Source organism: Hippopotamus amphibius, chromosome 1 (genome assembly GCF_030028045.1).
Source record: "Hippopotamus amphibius kiboko isolate mHipAmp2 chromosome 1, mHipAmp2.hap2, whole genome shotgun sequence".
Taxonomy (NCBI): domain Eukaryota; kingdom Metazoa; phylum Chordata; class Mammalia; order Artiodactyla; family Hippopotamidae; genus Hippopotamus; species Hippopotamus amphibius.
Genome location: NC_080186.1, coordinates 115,498,556 through 115,520,998, shown reverse-complemented (window position 1 = coordinate 115,520,998; position 22,443 = coordinate 115,498,556). Strand labels below are relative to the sequence as shown.

The following is a 22,443-nucleotide window of genomic DNA, read 5'->3' as shown; positions in this document are numbered from 1 at the left end:
ATACACATGCCAGGGTGAGTCGCAGGGCTATTCCCCAAAGGCTTTGTTTATCTCTTTGAATACAAACTCATAGAATCAGAGACTCAAGCAATGATAGTCCAGCAGACTCACAGGGTGATAGGTGGAGAGAATAGTGAATTCAGAGAATAACAGGATCACAGATTCAGAATCCTGCTGTCTCTGAGGTGGAGGGGACTGAAATATGTCATGGGGTCTGGCTCCTGCCGTAAAGTGGGTCAACACCTGCGTCACTGTCATTTGGCCTAATGGGCTGTTCTTCTTGGGAAGATCTTCTGGTCTTTAGAGCTCTCTGTAGTCCTTCTGCTTAGCTCATTTCAGGATTCACCCTCTGAAGAATCAGGAACTGTATACCAGGTTATCTCTAAAGTCCTTTACAGCACTAGTATCCATGAATCCTGACATCAACTATGTGTTTGAAGTTGTGTCCCTGAATGTGTGAACAAAAACCAAGATTTCAGCTCTGTGCTACCCCCCAGGCTGGACCAGGAGATCAGAGGGGGAAGTACCCAATTTGACATGTTGTTCTCTGAGGGCAGGGCCTGGGTCTCCCCTCATCTTGTGAGCTTCCCTTGATCAGAAACTGTGGGTACTCTGAGGGTAAAATCTGAGTCCTTTTCTGTGGAAAAGAGGATGTGAGAAGTCACACACCCAGGAGGTGGAGCGTGCAGGAACCTTGATATCCATTGAGAAAACTCGCTTCTGTGTCTGAGAAGATAGTTCAGGGATCCCCTCCCTGAGTTCCCAGGTCTGTGTGTGTCTCTGTTCCAAACTCAACTCCAAGACCCCCTTCACCATTATGCCAGTGACAGTTGTGGTTCCTCCCAGACGACTGGGAGGTTATATTGTAGAATCATGGAATAGAGTGCTGGTGAGGACCTTCATAGGCATAGAGCTCAGCCTCTACATTGTAACTGAGGCCCACATGGAAGAAAAGAAACTTGCTCGAGGCCACACAGCCAGGTAGGAGCAGATCCTAGACAGGAATTTCTGGATCCTAAACAGGAATTTCTTAATCCCATCCAGGGCATGTTCCAATACAACATGTGGCCACTGAACAGGCTTGCTAGGAAGCATCTTCACCTGGCCTCCTCCTTGCCTCCCTCCCTGCCCCCAATATCACCAAGGCTACCATAAGAGGAGCCAACGCAAGTCCTCTAAGGAGCATCCTCTACGGAGCAGAAAGTGTTTTCACATATGTGGGGGACGGTTGTGCAGGACCCCCACATATGGGTTGTCAAAACAGGAGAACCCTAGCCCACCTGGCTCAGAGCCCCGTGGGTTGTGTCTTGGCCGAGGATAAAGAGCAAGATGGCACCAGGGCCATCTTGGTTACAAGGCCAGGAAACATTGGTGCCCAAATATTCCTCTTTTTCCTAGAATGGCCCCCTGGGACTGGTTTCCTTGAATTTCTGCCAGCCCTTCCCTAATCCACTTATTCTTTTCTTTTTTTTATTTTTCCTTGGAGTATAGTTGATTTACAATGTTGTATTAGTTTTAGGTATACAGCAAAATGAATCAGTTATACATATTCATACATCCACTCTTTCCTTTAGATTCTTTTCCCATATAGGTCATTACAGAGTACTGAGTAGAGTTCCCTGTGCTATACAGTAGGTCCTTATTAGTTATCTATTTTATATATAGTAGTGTGTATATGTCAATCCCAATCTTCCACTTTATCCCCCCCATTCCCTGGTAACCATAGGTTTGTTTTCTACATCATGACTCTACTTCTGTTTTGTAAATAAGTTCATTTGTACCTTTTTTTTTAGATTCCACATAAAAGTGATATCATGATATTTGTTTTTCTGTGTCTGACTTACTTCACTCAGTATGACAATCTCTAGGTCCATCCATGTTGCTGCTAATGATGTTATTTTGTTCTTTTTATGGCTGAGTAATATTCCATCGTGTATATGTACCACATCTTCTTTATCCATTCCTCTGTTGATGGACATTTAGGTTACTTCCATGACCTGGCTACTGTAAATAGCGCTGCAATGAACGTTGTGGTACATGTATCTTTTCAAACTATGGTGTTCTCTGGGTATATGCCCAGGAGTGGGATTGCTGGGTCATATGGTAATTCTGTTTTAGTTTTTTTAAGGAACCTCCATACATACTCCATAATGGCTGTATCAATTTACATTCCCACCAACAGTGCAGGAGGGTTCCCTTTTCTCCACACCCCCTCCAGCGTTTATTGTTTGTAGATTTTTTTGATGATGGCCATTGTGACTGGTGTGAAGTGATACCCCACTGTAGTTTTGATTTGCATTTCTCTAATAATTAGTGATGTTGAGAGTATTTTCATGTGCTTTTTGGCCATCTGTATGTCTTCTTTGGAAAAACATCTATTTAGATCTTCTGCCCACTTTTTGATTGGGTTATTTGCTTTTTGTCATTGAGCTGTATGAGCTGTTTGTATATTTTGGAGATTAATCCCTTGTCATTTATTCTTATATAACACACACCAGGTAACTAGTCCCTCAGGTTTACCTACCATTTTGTGGAGCTGTTTAATTTCATTTGGTCTTAAAAACCACCTCCTGAAATTTTCGTTAGAAACTGCCTCACCTTGGTATTTCAAGATGCAAAGGACACAGGGAAGTTCCATGTTCCCATAATATATTCCTGCAGGTAGAATCCACTGGATCACATTCCCTTTTGAACCCCTCCCTTTCAACCATTTCATCCATCCTTCTAATGCAAATAACATGTTTTATCCTTTATCCCAACCCTTCCAAGATCTCCATACAAAGAGTCAACTACAATCCTATGAATGTAGCCTTTTCTTGTCAGAGAGTCCCCAGTTCTTGTGACAGCTCTGCCAATTCCTACTTGTGTGATCTCAGGTAACTTGCTGAGCTTTCTGAACTTCAGTTTCCTCATCTGCAAAATGGAGACACTAATAATCAGATCATGTCGCTCTTCTGCTGAAAACATTCTAGTGACTTCCCATTCTGTTCTTGGCAAAAGCTCACGATCTTGCAATTGCTTTCCAAGGGATTCACCAACTTGACCTCATGACTCCACCCCCTTACTTCCCTGACTTCATGTACCACTCTCTCCCTGTCCCCCTGCCCCCCTACCATACTGGTCTCTTTGCAGTTCATCTGACACTCCAGGCACTCTGCTTTGGGGAGCACTGCTCTTGCTTTTTCCTCTACCTAAAATGTTCTAACATTTTGGAGGTGGCTAACTTTCTCACTTCCTTTAACTTTCTGTTTAAATATGACCTCAGGAAGGTCTTCACTGGTGACCCTGTTTAAAATTATAATCCACACCCGCTGGCTCTCCCTGTCTCTCCTCCAAGCTTTATTTTTCTCCATAGAGTTTAGAACCATTATGTATTTTACGTATGTATGTGTTTTCCATTTTCTCCCACCAAAATGTAAACTCAGGTAAGAAATTTCATCTCCTTTGTTCACTGCTCTATCCACAGTGCCTTACTCAAGTGCTTGGCACACTGAAAACATATCTGTTGGATGAGCAAATAGTATATTTTTTTCATATTTATTTTGTTTATCATCTTTCTCCCCATATGGAATAAGTTCAATGATGGTGAAATTTTTGTCTGTTTTGTTCACATCTATAATCTTAAATCTTAAAACTGCTTTTAGATCATAGTAGGTACCTAATAAATATCTTTTGGATAAACAAGCAAATATTAATGTGAAATAAAGCTTGTGCCTAACATGTGAACAAGTACAATATTCACTGAATATTGGTCAGTTTTGCTAGTATGGCCTTCTCTTATCCCCCATCAACTATATGCAGTAACTTCAGTTGCATTCAATCCTGGTCAAAAAGACTGAAGGAAGATGGATAGGGTAAGAAACAGGGATTTTTCTTTTAATTCAGATGAGTTGTGTCCCAGAAAGGCTGTGACCCCATCATAGCAACCCCTGGCCATACCAGCCACTGTCTTTCACACGTTCCCAGTCCCAATACATCATTTTGAAAAGGGCAGAACCAGAATTTCAAATACTGTTCTGGGATCCATCCTACCGAAGTTTTCTGTGAGGGTAGATCAAGGAATATGGTTTTGTTTCCAGTGCCCTGCAGAGCAAGCACAGCTATTCAGCAAGTTCTAAGACTGCAGACAGGAGTTTAGACAGTGCTGCCCTGCCCCTGATGCTTCCATATCTGTGGCTAACACCCAAATAGTTCTTCTACTTCTTTAGCCTCTCCAAGACTTTTTTTTTTTTGAGTTGGACTATTTTATTTATTTTTTCAGTTTTATTGAGAAGCACTTGACATACATCTCTGTATACATTTAAGGCCCATAGTATGATGGTTTGATTTACATATATTATGAAAGGTTACCACAATAGTTCAGCTAACATCCACCTTCTCATATAGAAACCATAAAAAGAAGAGACAGAAGAAAAGGATAAAGGGAAAAGTTTCCTTGTGATGAGAACCCTTAGGGTTTGCTCTCTCAACAACTTTTCTACATATCAATAAGCAGTGTTAGCTATAGTCATCATGCTGCATGTTATATCCCTAGTACCTGTGTATCTTACTCAAAAACTTCTATAACAAATTCCCTGCATTAAACTTGTCTCTGTTTCAAACAGCCAGAGTGGTGTCTGTTTTCACGAATGGACACTGACATCCTTAAGCTTATATAACATAAATTATGAGGACTTCCCTGACAGTCTGATGGTTAGGACTCTGGGCTTCCACTGCAGGAGGTGAGGGTTCAATCCCTGGTCGGGAGATTAAGATCTGTAAGCCGCATGGCGCAGCCAAATGGTTAAAAAATATATAAAAAGACTACAATCTTCTCCAGGGAGAGAGTGAGATACATTTAACAAATGAAAAGAAATAAATGTATAATGTAAAGTGGTGGGAAGTGCAAGAACAATAACAGCAAATGTGATCTATTTCAAAAGAGGTTTCTTGGAAGACCAAAGCGAGGAAGCCATGCTAATTCCCACCTCGGGTCTTCAGTGTTTCCTCTCGGTTAATTCATTCGGTCCCCCTGCATGACCACAAGGCCAAGATGGGTCTGCAATCCCTAATCTACCATATCCAAGGCTTCTGCTTCAGAGGGACCCCCAAACCAGCAGAGCGCTGCAACAAGAGTCTCCCCATCTCTAGGACAGAGTGGGTGTCTGTAAACAGGTTTCTTTAAAAAGAAAAGTCTAGGTTTCAACAGCACTTTATTCAACCAGACTTCTGTATGTGCACATCACAACTAATGAGAACAGGTACAAAGATCAGTAAGTTTTCTCCATCAGTTCCCAGATAAAGGTATAACTATTCTGTTATCTTAACTCTTAAGCGAGAGAGAGATTGCCTTCAAGATATATGTATGAAGCAATAGGTATATTTGTATTTAAGTAAATAGGATCTTTTGTGCAAACCATTTCAGTGACATGGCTATTTTTTACCACTCATTTTTTTTCAGCTTTATTGAGGTATTATTGGCATGTAACATAGTATACGTTTAAACTGTAAAACCTGTTGATTTGATACACATATGTTGAAATATGATTCCACCTTAGTGTTAGCTAACACTTCTATTATGTGACATAATTACCATTTCTTTTTAGTGGTGAGGATATTTTAGATCTACTCTCTCATCAGCTTTCAAGTATGTAGTACAGTATTGTTTTCTGTAATCACCATGCTGTGCATTAGATGCCAGAACTTATTCCTCTTCTAATTGGAAGTTTGTACTCTGACCAACATCTCCCCATTTTCCCCACCTGACCTAATATTTTTTTCAGTCAGACTCATCTTAGAATTCTAGTCATCTCTTATTTATTGACTTTATGTGAATATGGCAGAATTTTAGGTTTTCTTGAAGATATGCATATGTTAAACATTCATTCATTAAAGTTTAACTGATTGATGTTTTTCCTCTAGTCCAGTGAAAGCTGTAAGTCTGTCTTTCTATCTAGGGAAAAAGATTGGGATTTAGGTAAAAGAGAAGAAAAGTAGAATAAAAACCACCAATCAAATAGAGAAAGTAAATTTACAGTTGCCAAGCACTGCTTTAGGATGTTTTCAACAATCTGAGAAATACAGACACTGACATGAGGCCAAAAGAATGCAAATCCAAGGCATAGGGTCGATGAGAGGCAAACCTGGCCTGTTTATGTAATGGATGAGGGCCCAGAAGGGGAAGACATGACAGAGAAGGGGGTAAAACACCAGACTGCAGTAGATCCTTCGTCCTTTAATTCTTCCAATGCTGCTCCTCAGTGCTCCTCGTGGTTAGGTCAAGGTCGGCAGCAGCCCCCCGAGCCGCAGTCAGACCCTCCAGAGCTATGGCAGCAGCCGGAGCCCCCCGAGGGCTGGCTGCAGCAGTCAGGGCTGTGGCGTCTGTGGCGGTGGGACCTGCGGCGCCTGTGGTGGCTCAGGCAGCAGTCCCCACCCCCAGCGCTGCAGCAGTCCCCAGAGCTGGGGCCACAACAGGGAGGGGCTGGAGGTGGGCAGGGCGCTGGGCACTGGGGTGGGCACTTGGGGGGACATTTAGGGGTGGGACACTTTGGGAGGCACTTGGGAGGGGGTTGGCACTGCTGCTGGTTTCACTGACAGGACATCTTGGTGGGATTTCAGTAAATCTGAATGACAAAATAGAAACATCCAGAAACTCAATATCCAGAGCCATTACATTTTGAAATCCTTCCCCAAAGTTAGGGAGGGATATCTAGAACATGTGCAGAGACAGAAACTTCTTTGAGACAATGAGTATGTTTTCTCCATTTTTGTACTTCTAGAGTCATCCATGGTTCCTGATTCTTAAGTGGTTAATAAATGAATGCTGAACTAAGAAATCAAGCAGTGTTTGAAATACTAGAATGGATATCTCATGTCATTCTGAAGACCTGTTAAGTCCTTGGCAATTCTAACTACCTGAATCTACCTAGAAATGTTTTTCAGGAATTGGCAGAAGAGCTGTCATATCCTGACGTGTGTGTGTGTGTGTGTGTGTGTATACATATATATATATATACCACATACATCTGTATAATAAATTTTGGATCTGCACAGTCAGGGAAAGCTTCCCTTAGAGCAATGGGCTCAGCACCAGCAGGTCAGTCACTGCAGGACTGTAGCCGTCCTAGGTCACGTATCATGCCCCTGTCTGACCACAGGAACAGCCCTTCCCAGGTGATTCCTGTTTGGTTCTTGATGCTCTGTCCTTGTCCACCACTTTGTCTCCCTCCTCCACAGTCCACTCTGCCCCGTCCCAGAGTCACTCTCCAGCCTCACCTCCATCCTGCTCAGCACCGCGACCCCCCCACCCCGGGTTCTAGGGAAGCACTCATCCTGGTCTCACGCAGCCACAGACACATCCCTGAGGAGGCTGAGCGGATGAGGTGTTGACCGCAGGGACACAATTTATATGGGCTCCAGGGCTGGGCTCAAGTGAGCCGTGCTTCTGGAAGCAGCAGGACGTGACTGTGGCAACAAGTAAAGCTCGTGCAGTTTCTTCCTGACATTCTCCCGCCGCTTTATTCTTTCCTCACTGAGCTGGGAGTCCCTCTCCCAGCTTGGACTCAGGGCTTTGGGAAAGCAGTTCTATATCTGGCATTCTGTAAATCATACTCCTTCGCTTGGCTATGGCCCACGTTTTGGGGAACCCAGGGCCTTTAGATAGAGGATTCTAGTTCTGCAGTATCTGAAATTCTTTCTAAGGGGACTTAGAATGCCCTTCTTTCCAACCTCTGTCTTGAACTTGCTCTTGTCTATCCCTGAGAAAGAGTTTTTTGGCCACATGTGGTCTAGACCTACCTCTGCTTTTGGCTCCAGCAACTTTTAGCAATGTCTCCTAGGTGCCATGAGGTTCTTCTTCCCAATGAGTCCAGTCATGTTTGGTCTGGTACCCCAAGCCCAGTGGTGAGCTGGACAGCCAATTGTGTGCATTTCTTCTTAACTCTGCATTCTATGTCATCGATTTGGTAGCTTGAAATCTGCCATGATGGGACTATTTACACCATTGAAATTGGCAACAATTCACCTTTCTTTTTTCCCAGAAATCCCATTGTTAAACATTACCAACACAATACTTTCTAGGTTTCAGTCCACTCCCAATGAGGTAAACATTGCCCTTACTTTTAATTAGGTCAAGTCCATGAGCCTGTGTGTAGGAACGGACTCCCTCAATCAGTGCACCAAAATCCTTTACATAGCTGCTACTCTAAGAATCCCTCAGATTGGATCTCAAAGGCTAGCATGTTGTACTTGTACTTGGGTTAACCTATGGAGTTGGGAATAAAAATGGTCTTACATATGGTGTGTTGACTTTAGTTGATGTTGTGCTTTAACTCTGCCCTGTCTCATGGAATGCACAATGAGAGGTTTGGTAGCACTGTCTATGCTTCTACTAATGTGTAATATTTCTTAGAAAGTCTCTCTCCATCCTGTCCTTTCCTCCCACACCACCTCTCTCTCTCCCTCCCTTTTTCTCCTTCAATATGTTCCTCTCTTTCTATGTGCACACACACACACACACTCATACACACTCACACACACTCACACACACACTTACACACAGAGGCATGGGCACACATATGATGTGGAAACCAATAAGAAAATAAGTGAGTTTTCTTATCATATAAGAAAATTAATGTATATAAGAAATTCTTTCCATAATTAAGAAATAAACAAAAAACCCAACAAAACCAAAGCAAGAAACCCCATAGAAACAAAACCTCTCCCTCTACCCCAGATCATAGACATCTAGGATGAGAAAATTTAGTGTTGGATGTTCCTAGCACTGCCTTAGTCCTGTGAAAAATACCGACAAACAAACTTTAGCCCCTGCACTCAATAAGTTCTCAGTCAACCTGGAGAGAGAAGCAGAAACACCTTAGAAGTTAGATAGTAATGCTGACCCTCAGCACGAAAGAAACAGCAGACAGGGCATGGCTGAGGCCAAATTCAAGAGTCTACACCAGCATTTCTCAGTAGGCGGCCTTTAAAAATGATGCCAGGACATCACAGTCCAGCAACTGATTCTGAATTTCTGAGAATAGGGGTCCACATCAATATCTTTAAAAAGATACTCAGTTGATTATAATGTACAGCCAGGGATAAAAGCTGTTGATCTCTCTAGACATAGAGGAAGAGCCATGTTAGAAACTGGGTCATTTGTAGAGACGTGGATGGACCTAGAGACTGTCACACAGAGTGAAGAAAGTCAGAAAGAGAAAAATATCATATATTAACGCATACATGTGGAATCTAAAAAATGGTACAGATGAATCAGTTTGCAAGGCAGAAATAGAGACGCAGAGGTAGAGAACAAACGTATGGACACCAAGGGGGGAAGGGGGTGGGTTGGATGAGTTAGGAGATTGGGATTACAGATATACACTAATATGTATGAAATAGATAACTAATGAGAACCTGCTGTATAGCACAGGGAACTCTACTTCACCTTGCTGTACAGTAGAAACTAACACAACACTGTAAAACAACTATACCCTAATTAAAAAAAAAATCTTAAAAAAAAAAAATTCATTAAGGCTCATGGAAGAGACAAGGCAGCCACTGGCTGGTGGAGGGTGTGCAAGAATGAGAGCAATGACTGTCACATTTTTCCTGAAGGAGACCAGCATTAGAGGTGCATAAAGAAGTGTTCTGGTTTTTAAGAAAAGCAACATTTAGCAGTCTTTTTTTTTTCAATTCACAAAAAATTAATGCTTCACACACTCTCAATTATATGTTAGATATATTTTTATTTAAACCTTTGCCACTCAAATAATGGCTTCACAATTAAGCTTCATAAACAAAGTAATTAATGGGAAGGAAAAATAATAAGAAAACTCACTGTGACAACCTGCACACATGCTTGTTCCAGAGGTTGCACAGTCCTGATCAGTTAGAGACCCTGGTAAAGATGTAGTAGAGTCAGGAGGCAGCGTCTCCCAACAGGATGAGCTCAGGGGCAGCCATGAGATCTCTGACGTGACTTCTGTTGAGGTTTTCCATGAGCCCGCTGAGGAAGGGGAGACTGAGAAGGTAAAAGGTGGGCACAGGTCATAACTAACCCATAACTCAGTAACTTTTAGTAAGTTTGCCTCCTTCTGCGTGCAGTCAGGAGCTGTATCTCTGAGTGTGGGAGCTGAGTTCTAGTCCCAACCTCACCACTGCCTTCACATGTGACTTTGAGTCAGGATGTCACCTCTCCACACCTCAGGTTCTTCAGTTATGCGCCTCTCAGACTTGAAGAATCTGTCGTTTAAAGACCTCAGATGTCAGTCAGAAAAATATACACATAAATTCTGAGAAAGAATTTAATAATTTAATAACATTCAATCTTAGATCTCAATAAAAACATCTTAGAAAATCTAGAGTAAAGGGAGCATCAGTGGGATGAAGAAACACAGTTTGTTGCAAATGAACAAAAATTGTAATGCACCAATCATCATTGTAAATTAGTTTTGTCCTAAAATCCTTGCAAATTAAATGATATAAAATATATGTCAGATATATATATGTGTATATATACACATCTGTATGTATGTATATGTGTATATATATATATACACATCTTTTGAAAAGATGTCAAAAAACTATCATAATTTTCAAATAAGATGATGATAGACTTAGAAAATTTAAAAGTTGATTTGAAAATGATCAGAACTAGTAAGAAAATTCTCTGAATTGACCACATGCTATATACAAAAGAATTCTGAGTTGAATTTATGAGCAGAGATGGCCCTGTACATGAGCCAATAAACATGAAATATTTAGAAATCACCTGAATAAAAATTATCCAGAATCCAGATGAACAAAACTACAAAGTGACATAGAGAAGAGTTGAACTATGAAGAATCGTGCCATTCTCTTCAAAAGAAAGAACAGTCTACATCATTAATAAAACCCCAATCAAAATTTGTGGCTTTTCTTGGGGACATAAATGACTAAATTATTTGAGTTAGTAACTTTCAAAATCTAATGTGATCAATAAGAAGACACTAACGCTTGAAGCTAAATGGGCATTATTTTCATTTATTTATTTATTTATAAATTTATTTATTTTTATTTGTTTATTGGCTGCATTCGGTCTTCGTTGCTGCACACGGGCTTTCTCTAGTTGCAATGAGCAGGGGCTGCCCTTTGTGGTGCACGGGATCCTCATTGCTGTGGCTTCTCTTGTTGTGGAGTACAGGCTCTAGGTGCATGGGCTTCAGTAGTTGCAGCACATGAGCTCAATAGTTGTGGCTCACGGGCTCTAGAGCACAGGCTCAATAATTGTGGCGCACGGGCTTAGTTGCTCCGAGGCATGTGGAATCTTCCCAGAACAGGGCTCAAATCCGTGTCCCCTGCATTGGCAGGCAGATTCTTAACCACTGCGCCACCTAGGAAGTCCCTGGGCATTATTTAAAAAAAAAAAAAAATTCACAGAACAGAGAACTCAAAGGAAAAATAAGTATTTGGGGAAATGGGGGGTCTGATTCTTTCTACATCTTTCCTGACTCCCAGACTAACTTAGGTCCCCCAGTTTGTCCACCCATAATATGAGTTACTGTGTGCTTAATTGCCTGTCTTTCCTACTAAAATATTGTAATAATCATATTTTTTGTTTCTTATATTTGTAACATTTTGACATCTTTAGGGACCACTGATGGCTGGGGAGAGACTGTCCCTCCAAAAGCTAGCTAATTCCACTTTTCATATCAAACCAACCAATCCCAAGGCTATACCCAACCTCCTTTCTAACTCTCATACCAAGCCAGTATTTCCCTCGCCCTAAACCATCACAGGGCCAGGCACCAGGCAGCTAGAGACAGCCCCTATTCCCCAAAGCCTGCTAGAATTATTCAAACTAGCCAAGCCTAAATTGTTTCTCTTTCCCTATTTTTCCTTTCCCACAGAAAACACAGTAAAGTCTGTGCCTCTATTTTCCCCTCACTCCTGCTGCTGTCTTCAAAACCTTGTGCACCCCAATGTGACCCTGCGAGACATGATATGCCTCCTTCCTTAGGAAATGTAAGTAACACATATTTCCAATTGCGTCTACCCCTCCATGCTGTCACCTTTATAAACTAAGACTCAGGCACAGATCAGCTAAAAGCTCCATGTTCACAACCAGGGTCTGTCTCGTGCCAGGTTCTTAGTAAACAAATGTTTGTTGTTATTATTTGTGGTCTCTCTTCATAACTTCAATTATTCCATGAAAAGTGTAATATTCACATTCAAATGATAGGTTATTTTTTTCATCTTCTTTGCTTCAACCTTTGTCTCCTGGGCATTTTTGCAAAAATGAACTTCGGTGCACTTTTTCACACCATTTAATAATGCCCTATGGTTTCTGTGTTTGTCTTTTTGTTACACATGTCTGCAAAGTTAGATTGTCCTGGACCAACTTTCAGTAGAAGGTGCCTGTGGAGGTGGTAGAGAAGGGGAAGGACCTGGCAGGTAGTTTTCCAGGTCTCTCTGCTCAAGGGTTCCCGCTTCTATTGCTACAATGAAAGACATGTAGCCATTTCATCTGGACTCCTAGGACCTGATATGGTTCAGGGGAGGTCAAAACCCAGTCCTGAAACCCCCACCCACTCCTCAGCTCCATATCTCCACTGGCCTCTGCCAGCAGGAGACCTATCTCTGCATTCCAAGAGGTTCTACTCCCTCTGCTAAGATGCTGCTTCCTGAGATCTGCCACTCCAAGCTGCCATAAGCAATTCAGTGCCCTGCAGACACCCTCGATTTCATCTTAGTCCTGTTCATGGATGTTCCCACCCAAGGCAGACATCTCTCCTGGGAGCTAGAATTGGCAGGTAATTCCTGACGACTGCCATTGCTAAGCTCCTGTGCCCTTGCTGTTCTCCACGGCCCCATCCACAGCTACCCCTGCAGGATGTGTGAGTCCCCCACCTTGGCCACACCACACATCATTCAGAGGCTGTAGGTTTTCTCTGTATCCCAGACTCACTGAAGATGCCGTGTGTATCTCTGTGTGTATGTATCTGTGCATATGTGTCCTGGGCTCCTTTCTGCTTTGTATGACTTCCTGGAGGCAAATTGGTTAAGATTTGAAACTAAGCTTCTATTATGTCTTACAAGAATAAAAACTGCTGCTTATATAAAATTGGTGAACAGAGCAAGATAAAATATTGCATTTTATAATCAGAGGTATAGAAAAGTACAAATAGAAGGAGACCAATAGACCCTAGAGTTAACAGGGGCCATGAATTGCTGATTATTTGTATTTTCTAGTTTACGTATTTTCCAGGTTTCCACAAAAAGCATATTTTATTTTATTTTATTTTATTTTATTTTATTTTATTTTATTCATTTATTGGTTGCATTGGGTCTTCATTGATGCACACGGGCTTTCTCTAGTTGCGGTGAGCAGGCTTCTCATTGCAGTGGCTTCTCTTGTTGTGGAGCACAGGCTCTAAGCTCGTGGGCTTCCATAGCTGCAGCATGCACGCTCAGTAGTTGTGGTTCCAGGGCTCTAGCACGCAGGCTCAGTAGTTGTGGCACACAGGCTTAGTTACTCCACAGCATGTGGAATTTTCCCAGACCAGGGCTCGACCCATGTCCCCCTCACTGGCAGGTGGATTCTTAACCACTAAATTACTAGGGAAGTCCAAAAAACATATTTTCTTTTTATAATAAAACAAAATGAACATTTACATTTAAACACACACACACACACACACACACACACACGAGGCTTCTCTGATGGAAATGAGGATGAACTGGAGGGGAAATACCCACAGGATTGAGGCCAGTCCATTGGCATTTCCGTCATCCAGATGACCCTCATCCAGGTGACAGAAGTGAGAGGGCACCTGTGCTGACAGCCACGTGGTTCCTCTGTCCTTAGAGTTCCTTCTAATCTTCCTGACTCTAAATCCCAATCCTCTACATAAACATCTCTGCTTTGTGTGGCTTTTCATTGACGCTGTTTCATCTGGAATGCACTACCCTCCAGCTTCAGCCTGGTCCTGCCCGTTCCCTCATCTCCTCTGTGTCCCTCGGATGGGTCTGTCCTCCCCTGCCTCATGTGGGTCACAGCTGCTGAGACGTCCTGCCGCCTGCCCAGGCCAGTGCTTTGGTCTCACTCTCTGACCATGCGTTTTCGTCCCCACCACGAGCTCCTGCTTCCTTTCTCATGTCATATTTTTGGAACAATTATCTGGTGAATATTTTAAGGCAATGATGGAGAGAAAAAGTTTTGAATTTCAATTAGTCAAAAAATATATATATTTAACCCTAAAAATAATAGAAGACATTAATATACATGGAATCAAGCTAATTATTCAACTAGCAATTCACATAAAACACAAATATGTTTCAGGAACCACTCACCTAGAGCTAATTTGATAAGCAAAACATTGGCTTTTAGAAAATTGGCATTGGGTAGCTTTATTTCTTTAAAAAATGTGAAGGCCCATAGGGAGCTTGAGGGATATGATGTTTTGAGTTCTCATTACTAAAGCTTTAATTTAGGTATCTTAAATTTCCTCAAGAGCAGATAGTTTCAACTCTAAGCTAACGAGAGGGACCATAAAGTATGACAGAGGCTCCCTGCTTCTTCAGGAGGTGCTCTTCTTTTGTACCTTCCCCATTCCTAATTACCCAGAGAACAGGTTAGAAATGGGATGAAGGAGGAGAATTTACCTCCAAGTTCTTCACTGTCCAACTGAGAACTGAAGACGCTCCCCTGGGAGTGGCAGGACAGACCCGGAGCAGCTCTGGTCCTGGAGGCAGAGGCAGAGGATGTGGAGGCACAAAGCAGTGTGACACTGGGTCCACGGGGAGCCCGACCCGGAGCGTGATACCCGGGAGCTGTGCACTGTGGTCCCAGCGACAGCAGCTCCACCTGGGGAGGGGACTATCATCCGCCTGCAGAACATCGCTGCTGAGATTCAGTCAACCTACCACAGAGTCCAAGCATTTTCCACATACATCCAGCCTATGGTGCTGTCTCCATAAATTTTTGAATTAGCTCTCATGGAAACATCGAATAAAGTCTAAAGTCTAAAAGAATATTTGAGAAAGCGTTTCTTCTGTTTTTGGAATTGGATGTAAAACAAAGTATTCCTAGTCTAGCCCCTGTTCAGCTGTATGCATTTACGCCCTGGCGTGTGCACGAGGAATGAAGGGGACGAGAGGGCGTGTGCTGCCTGTTCTCTCCAGACCTGTAAGGGGTTGGGTGCACAGACTCGGACGGAAAACTCCCGGGTCCTGGACAGCCCTTCGTCAGGAGGCAGGCTGCAAACAAACGTTACAAACCCTCATACGAGTACCGATTTGCCCTCACCCCGAAAGTTAATAAGCACACAGCAGACCCTCCAAACTGCTTGTAAATGGAAATAATTCTGCTGGGTACCATGTGGCTACTGAATTTCTTTCTGGAAGGGCCGGGTTTCATTCCAGAAACAATTGAAACAAACCTGATTTGCAACAGTAATCTTTCCTTTGTTTGCCAAACTTCTCCTTCCAGGCGCCGCCAGCCTCTTCCTCCTCTGGTGCCTCCCCAGGCCCCGCTCCTCCCGCTCACAGCCTCCTGCGAACTCCCACACCACCGACACCCTGGCTCACTTCTTACTGTAGACTCATCTTTGAGGAGTTGACACCAATAACAAGTGTCCCTGGCATGCCCTTGGGGGATGCAGGAATTCCAGGATGAGCCACCACAGCTCTGACAGGAGCAGGAGGTGGCCCTTGCACAACCTATGCCTGTGAGGTCACTGTCGGCATTCCCCTGCCTCCTTGCTGTCTCCACTAAGGAGGTTATGGGAACGACCAGGATTCCTCTCAGACCAGAATTGTAGGTTAAGCTTCAGAAAGTCACCTGCTTTCTCAGGTCAGGGTCCCACAGAACATTCAGGAAAGCAGGATCCCAGATCCTGGGATGAGGAGCTTTTTCCTCAGGTCACTGTTATGCTAAGAAATCAAAGGTGTCCTGGTCCATTACTTGGCTCCTGGGAAAATGTCTATCTGGCCAGAAGCCCAGCCATATCTCTGCTTTGGGCCCCCACAGCTCCCAGGCTGTCCTACCCTCAGCTCCTCCCCATCCCCGCTCTGCTCAGCCCTGCATTTGCATCTTCAAGACCCTGTGTCACTCTTCTGCATCCCCTGGGAGGCTGTCAGGGCCATGCGTCCCTGTACCTGGGAGTGGTGATGGATGGAGGAAGGGGAGGAGGAAACGCCAAGCTCTCCACTTTCACAGTTTTCCTCCTACCCACACTGGGCTCTTGGCTGGTGTTGATAACATAGGTGTTCTAAAGTTAAGGAAGAGGAGAGAATGACTATTGGGGGCAACTAGCAGTTTCGATCACGGTATGACTTTGTAGGAAAATAGCTGGACCTCTGGGTATCTAGAAGCAGTGTGTCCTGAGTGTGCCGCATTATATCTGGCAGAATCACACCTGTGACATTCATCACAAAAAGTGAGGAAATGCATACCTACGATGCCACCTCCTTGGGCCCAGATGTGTGGTGGTGCCAGTGTCCTGGGGTAAAGTGGAAAAATTGATTTGGCAATCACCTTGGGAGTTTCCAAAGGTGTGGCTCTGAACAGGGTGTGCTCTGCATTTGGGGGAAGCAGTGGGCACTCCCTGGGTAGGGGGACTACTGCCTTGGCCTTCTCCATAATTGAGGAAAACTATGAAAATGTCTAAAGGTGGAGCTTTAAGAAAGTACTGAGCAAGGGCTCACCAAGCTGGTGGTCACCTTTTACCACATCTCTTCTCTTCTTTGTGCCTGAGACCCAGACATCATGGTTGGAGCCCAGCAGCGCTGCGGATGGAAGCCAGGACTGAGGATGGAGAAGGAGAAAAGGGAAAGGAGCCCAGGTCCTTGAGGACATCATGGAGCTACCAAGTCGCCCTGGGCTAGTCCCTGCAGGTGTTCAAGATGTGAAATAAATTCAGTCTTCTGGTTTATCTAAGCACTGTTATTTCAGCGAAACTGAATTCAAGTCAAACTGATTTCTAATACAGGCACATACACAAACAAAAACAAGCTAAGATACACATACAGACCTACCTGAGCTTCTACTGTATACAGAAGAGGCAGATGAATAAGGAGCTTTTCATCACAAAAGGAGCTCAAGGAGCCCCAAGAAACACTGGGGCAGAAAAGACAGCTGCTCTCACTTGAAGAAGGAAGTTTCTATTAGTGGACCTGGGTATCCGACTCCTTTTAGACCCTCCCTGACCTCAGACTAACTTGGGTTCTTTGTGAAGAACTTTTTATACACCATCCTTATTATAACTAATTAATATCACCTCATTCTCTGGTCTAAAAGCTTCACATTCAGTTGACAATGCCTACCTCATAAGAGGTCTCCAGGGCAGATTTGAGAAATGGACAAACAATGAAAGAATGAAAGCGCTTTTTATTGTGGTTACGGGAAGAGCATATTTAGAAGCAAGTGATGCCAATTAGATGTTAACTTATAATAAGTGTGTCGATGCTGCAGATGGTGGTGCTGCTGATGGTGACAGTGGTGACAGTGGTGACCAATCGTGAGTCAGCCCCTGGACCACTGGCCTCTTAGCCAAGCCCACGCTTGCTTGCATGGGTGTTGCCATTACCTGGTGGTGGTAAAGGCTGCATTCATGGAAGGTCAGGGCAGTTGTACTCTCCTCCTCTCCTTTCCTCATATACCTTAAATAAGATGTCAGTGTGCGTGTATCTACTCTCTTAATGTTGGACATTTAGATGGTAACTGATTTTTCCCTAAGTGTACATGATGCTGTCCACCTGCTGTAATGAGTGTCCTTGTGTGCATATGCAAGTGTTTGACTAGTTAAGATACCAGATTTTTAAGCTGTTGAGACAGAGAGTATGTCATTTTTGTTGTTGTATTAGTTATGGAAATTTTACCTCCAGTGACTAGATGACAATTGACACTCCCACCACAGTCTATAGTAATATCTCTTTCTCAAGCTAGATAGTATTTAGTATTATAAAACTGTTGTTTTTCATATTTGCCAAATTGAAGGGCAAAAATGATATCAAGTTGTTCATTTAACCTGTGGTTCTCCAAACACCTATGAGGTTTGGGATCTCATTTTATGCTCATTTACTGCATGAATTTCTTCTGTGGTAAAGGGCCTGCCCATCTACCTGTTCAGTATCCTTCTTTTTTAAGGCTAAATAATATTCCCTTATATGTGAGCACCACATTTTCTTTATTGTTTTATTTGTCAGTGGACATTTGGGTTGTTTTTCATATCGTGGCTACTGGGAATCATTCTGCAGTGAACATGGGAGTGCAGATATCTCTTCAAGATCCTGATTTCAGTGTTTTTGGATGTACACCCAGAAGTGAGATTACTGGATCATATGGTAGCTTTTACATCCATCAAAACCCCAATGGCATTTTTATAGAAATAGAGAAACTTCTATTAGGACGGTTACTACAAAAAAATTTTAAGAAGTTTTAGGGAGGGTGTAAAAAACCTGGAGCCCGTATGTATACACTGTTTGTGGGAGGGTAAAATGGTGTACTCACTAGGAATGATGAGGAAATTGAAACTTCCATACTTGTAATTGCTTACTCTCCTCTATCTTGCAAAGGCCTGCTGGCCACTGTCAGTTAAACAGTAAAATAAATTACTGAGTGATCAGATAAGGGAAGAATGTCTTGCTCTCAGGCACCCACCCCAAGCCTTTGTTTGAGACCCTTTGCACAGAGACTTGTTAAGTGACCATTAACTTCGACCTGCAACCAATGTGAGAATGCAAATTGGGACCTTAGTCCTGATAGGAATGGAATGTCCGGCTCCTACAAGTTCCTGTTAGGACCCCCTACCATGTGTGAAACCCATGGCAACTCCCACACTCTGTAAATGCCCATGACCTATAATAAATTGTAGCCAATCAGTTTGTACCAATTATAGCTGTATGTTTTAACCTATATAAGGAAAAGACTCCCCTGAAACGGGGCCCCAGAATTTTGGAGCGTTAGCTCGTCTGGCTTCGCCAGCTCAATAAACCTGAGTTCTCCAACTCTCCAAGTGTTGTACTTGGTTTCTCCTGGGATCGGTTGTTTTCTGCAACAAGAAGAACAGTATGGAGCTTCCTCAACAGTTAAAAATAGACCTACTATGAACATTCTTGTGCAAGTTTTTATGTTTTCATTTCCCTTGGAGATAAATCCAGGAGTGGAATTGCAGGATAACATGGTAACTCCATGTTTCACATTTGGATGAACTACCAAATAGTTTCCCAAAGCAGTCGCACCGTTTCACATCCATGCCAGCAATGTGTGAGGGATTCCGCACGTGCGCTGTGGTGAGCCGCAGAGGAGAGCAGCAGCTGGAAGCAAGACCTTAGCTCCCTGACCGGGAGTCCTAACCGCTACAGCACAGAGGCCAGCAGCTAAGGCCCACATCCCCCGTCCTTGCCTGCCTTGACAAGAAAGAGTTCTGGCGAGGAGGTGGAAGGTAAAGAGAAAAGTGAAAAGTTTATTGGAAAAACAGAGTTCGTGTGGAAAGATGCACACGCGAACTCTGTGAGAGTCTCAAGAGTCCAGCCTTCGGGAAGTTTAAATCCTCTATACGGGGGCAGTTTTCTGGGTCTTTGTCTTCCTTCTGGCCAGTTGTCTTGTTTTGCACTCCCCCCACCCCGGCTAATTTGTCTCAGGATCCTCCCTTTAGGCACACACGCATCTCGCATCTCGCAAGCGTCAAGGTGGATCTTGAAGCAAAAGTATCTGGGAGAAGCAAGACTCATTATGACCTGGTTGGTCCCCTGACTTTTGACCCCAAGGAGCCTTTCTGCATGTGTGTAGTGTCTCTCTTGCCCCAAGGAAGTGGGAGGGGGAAGATCTCTTGATCCTTTTTACTCAAACAGTGTTTTCCCCTCTCTGTCCTTGCCATGGCTGTTATCTTAAGGTGTCCACAAGAGACAAAGCTTGGCTATTTACCTGTCTCTGTTGCTATTTCCATTTCAGAGAGGAAACAGGAGGTTGGTTTTAAATGTCGAAGCTGGAGCCCACCCATCCCCTGTCTCAGGCAACGCAAACAGGAGGCTAATTAAAAGCATCCAGCCTGAAGCCCACTTTTTCCTGCCCCATGAAATGCCAACAGGAGGCCAGCTGTAAATGCCTAGCCTGGAGCCAGTCTATCTCCTGCCTCATGAGGGATCCGATTTCTTTACAACCTGTGAACCCTTGTTATTTTTTTATCTTTTTTATTACAGTCATCCAAGTAGGTGTGAGGTGGAATCTCATTCTGGTTTTGATTTGCATTACTCGATAACTAATTTAGTTGAGCAACTTTTCATGTGCCGTTGTCCATTTATATATCTTCTGGGAGAAGTGTCTATTCAGAGCCTTGGTCTATTTTTAATTGGGTTACATGTCCTTTTTATTATTGAGGTGTTGAGTTCTTTATATATTCTTTATATAATCACTTCTCAGATTTATAATTTACAAATACTTTCTCCCATTCTGTGGGTTGTCTGTTCACTTCCTTGATAGTGCCCTTTGAAGGGTGACAGTATTCAATTTTGATGGTCCAATTTGCCTGAACCTCAGCAGTGAGCAGGTGGCAGAAATGAGAGTGGGACATAGGCCCAGACCCCAGTTTCACAGCCCGGGATCCTCAGGCCGCTCTCTTTCTCTCTTAGCCATGGACTGAGCTAGGGAGACTGAGCAGGCTCCAACTCCTGCACCCCTTCAGCCTAGATTGTTTAAATACTTATGTAACATTTGTTTACAGGAGAGGCTGGGGCATGAATGAAGATAAGGATGAGGCAGACTCACCCACCCTTGAAGGCAGTTGAGTGATGAGCTATCATTTAGGCTTGGCCCTTGTGGGTACCAATTCTCATGCCAAGCGTTTTAAATCAGATGGAAGGATTCTGTAAAATATACCTTTCTGTATCTACTGGAATTCCAAATAATTTTCAAACGCTGCTGTCGTGGTGTGCAGAAAAAAGAAAACTAATTTACATGCAGCATGATGGATTAAACTGACCAGGCTGCTCATGGTCCAAAGTGCTCAGCTCCGGGGGCCGCCAGGCCCTTCTGGTGACCTCATGGGCTGAGAGGACCCAGGGCCCACAGTCCATGATTGCTCAGGGCAATCCCACTGAGAAGCTCTCTTATGCGATTGCTCTTTCATTACCCTTCTGGAAAATTCTTCTAGCTTAACCCTTTCTCAGACTCTACTCTTACCAAGGCATCCTGTGTGTGTGTGTTGCAGGGACTCTGGGCTACAAGGGAGTTAAGGAGAATGAAAGAATGGACAATGTTCAGGACACGTTGTAAGTAGGCAGCAGAGCTTTATTGTTGTGAGCGGGGAAGGAGGAAGGGAAGATGGGAATCCAGTATAAACCTTCGGCGATCAGAACACACAGGACGCCTCTGAGGCCCGAGGCCCCATGAAGAGAAGAGGGAGTGGGAGAAGCTTCACTCTAGAGGTTTCTTCCATGGATTTCTCTATGATACCCAGGGTCTGGGTCAGCAGCGGCCCCCAGGGCCATCACAGCAGCCGGAGCCCCCCGAGGGCTGGCTGCAGCAGTCAGGGCTGTGGTGTCTGCGGCGGTGGGACCTGCGGCGCCTGTGGTGGCTCAGGCAGCAGCCCCCAGCCCCAGCGCTGCAGCAGTCCCCACAGCTGGGGGCGCAGCAGGGAGGGGCTGGGGGGCACTTGGGACACTTGGGGGGGCATTCTGGGACAGGGCACTTGGGGGGGCACTTGGGGGGGCACTGGCACTGCTGCTGGTTCTGCTGGCAGGACATCTCGGCAGGAGGTCAATCAACCTGCAAGAGGAGAATTATATGGTTTTCACAGGTTAAATCAACAATCATGCCTTTCACCACCTTTAAAATCAACCCGCTAGAAATACATTCTAGAACATATGGAAAAGCATCCAGAACAGAATAATATACATGTTTCCTCTCATTACAAGTACATAGATTTACATCCTGATGTAGTAAACATTGTATTCTCCGTGGAAGCAGGGATGTCTCCATCTTCCCAGTCCTGCATGCAGTATTCAAATCTCTGAAGTGCCACAATCTTAACACAAAATAAACTCCTAGTCTTCATGAGCTGACACATGCCTTTTAGCCCAGGGCAGCTTCCAGAGTGGCAAAGTGATAAGGACTTCTGGAACCACAATCTTTTCCTTTCCGTCTGAATTTTGTTGAGGCTCCTTATGGTAGGAAGTAAAGGTGTCCCCCTCTTTTCTCAGCCTCCCTCCTTCCTCCCCACCCTCTGCCCTGCTCTTCACCTCCCAGCTGTCCACTCCTCCCCTGTCCTGCTCAGAGCCCCTGTGGCTCCACTTCTCACTCACCTTGGTCACAGGCAGGAGCACAGAGTTTTCCCTGGGGAATCGGAGCTGATGAGATGCTGAGCTGGGATGTCTTTTATAGGCCCCAGGGCTGGCTCTGGGAGGGGCAGGAGGTGGCTCTTGCACAACCAGGCACGTGCTGGGTCATTCCTGACACTCCCCCGCCTCCTCGTCCCACCTCCCAGG

General features: G+C 44.1%; 1 pseudogene; it reads right to left on the bottom strand.

Annotated features, from left to right (window-relative positions):
* Window positions 1–6,257: 6,257 nt before the first annotated feature.
* LOC130836646 (late cornified envelope protein 2A-like) lies at window positions 6,258–6,581 on the bottom strand (annotated as a pseudogene).
* Between the last annotated feature and the right edge of the window lie 15,862 nt (window positions 6,582–22,443).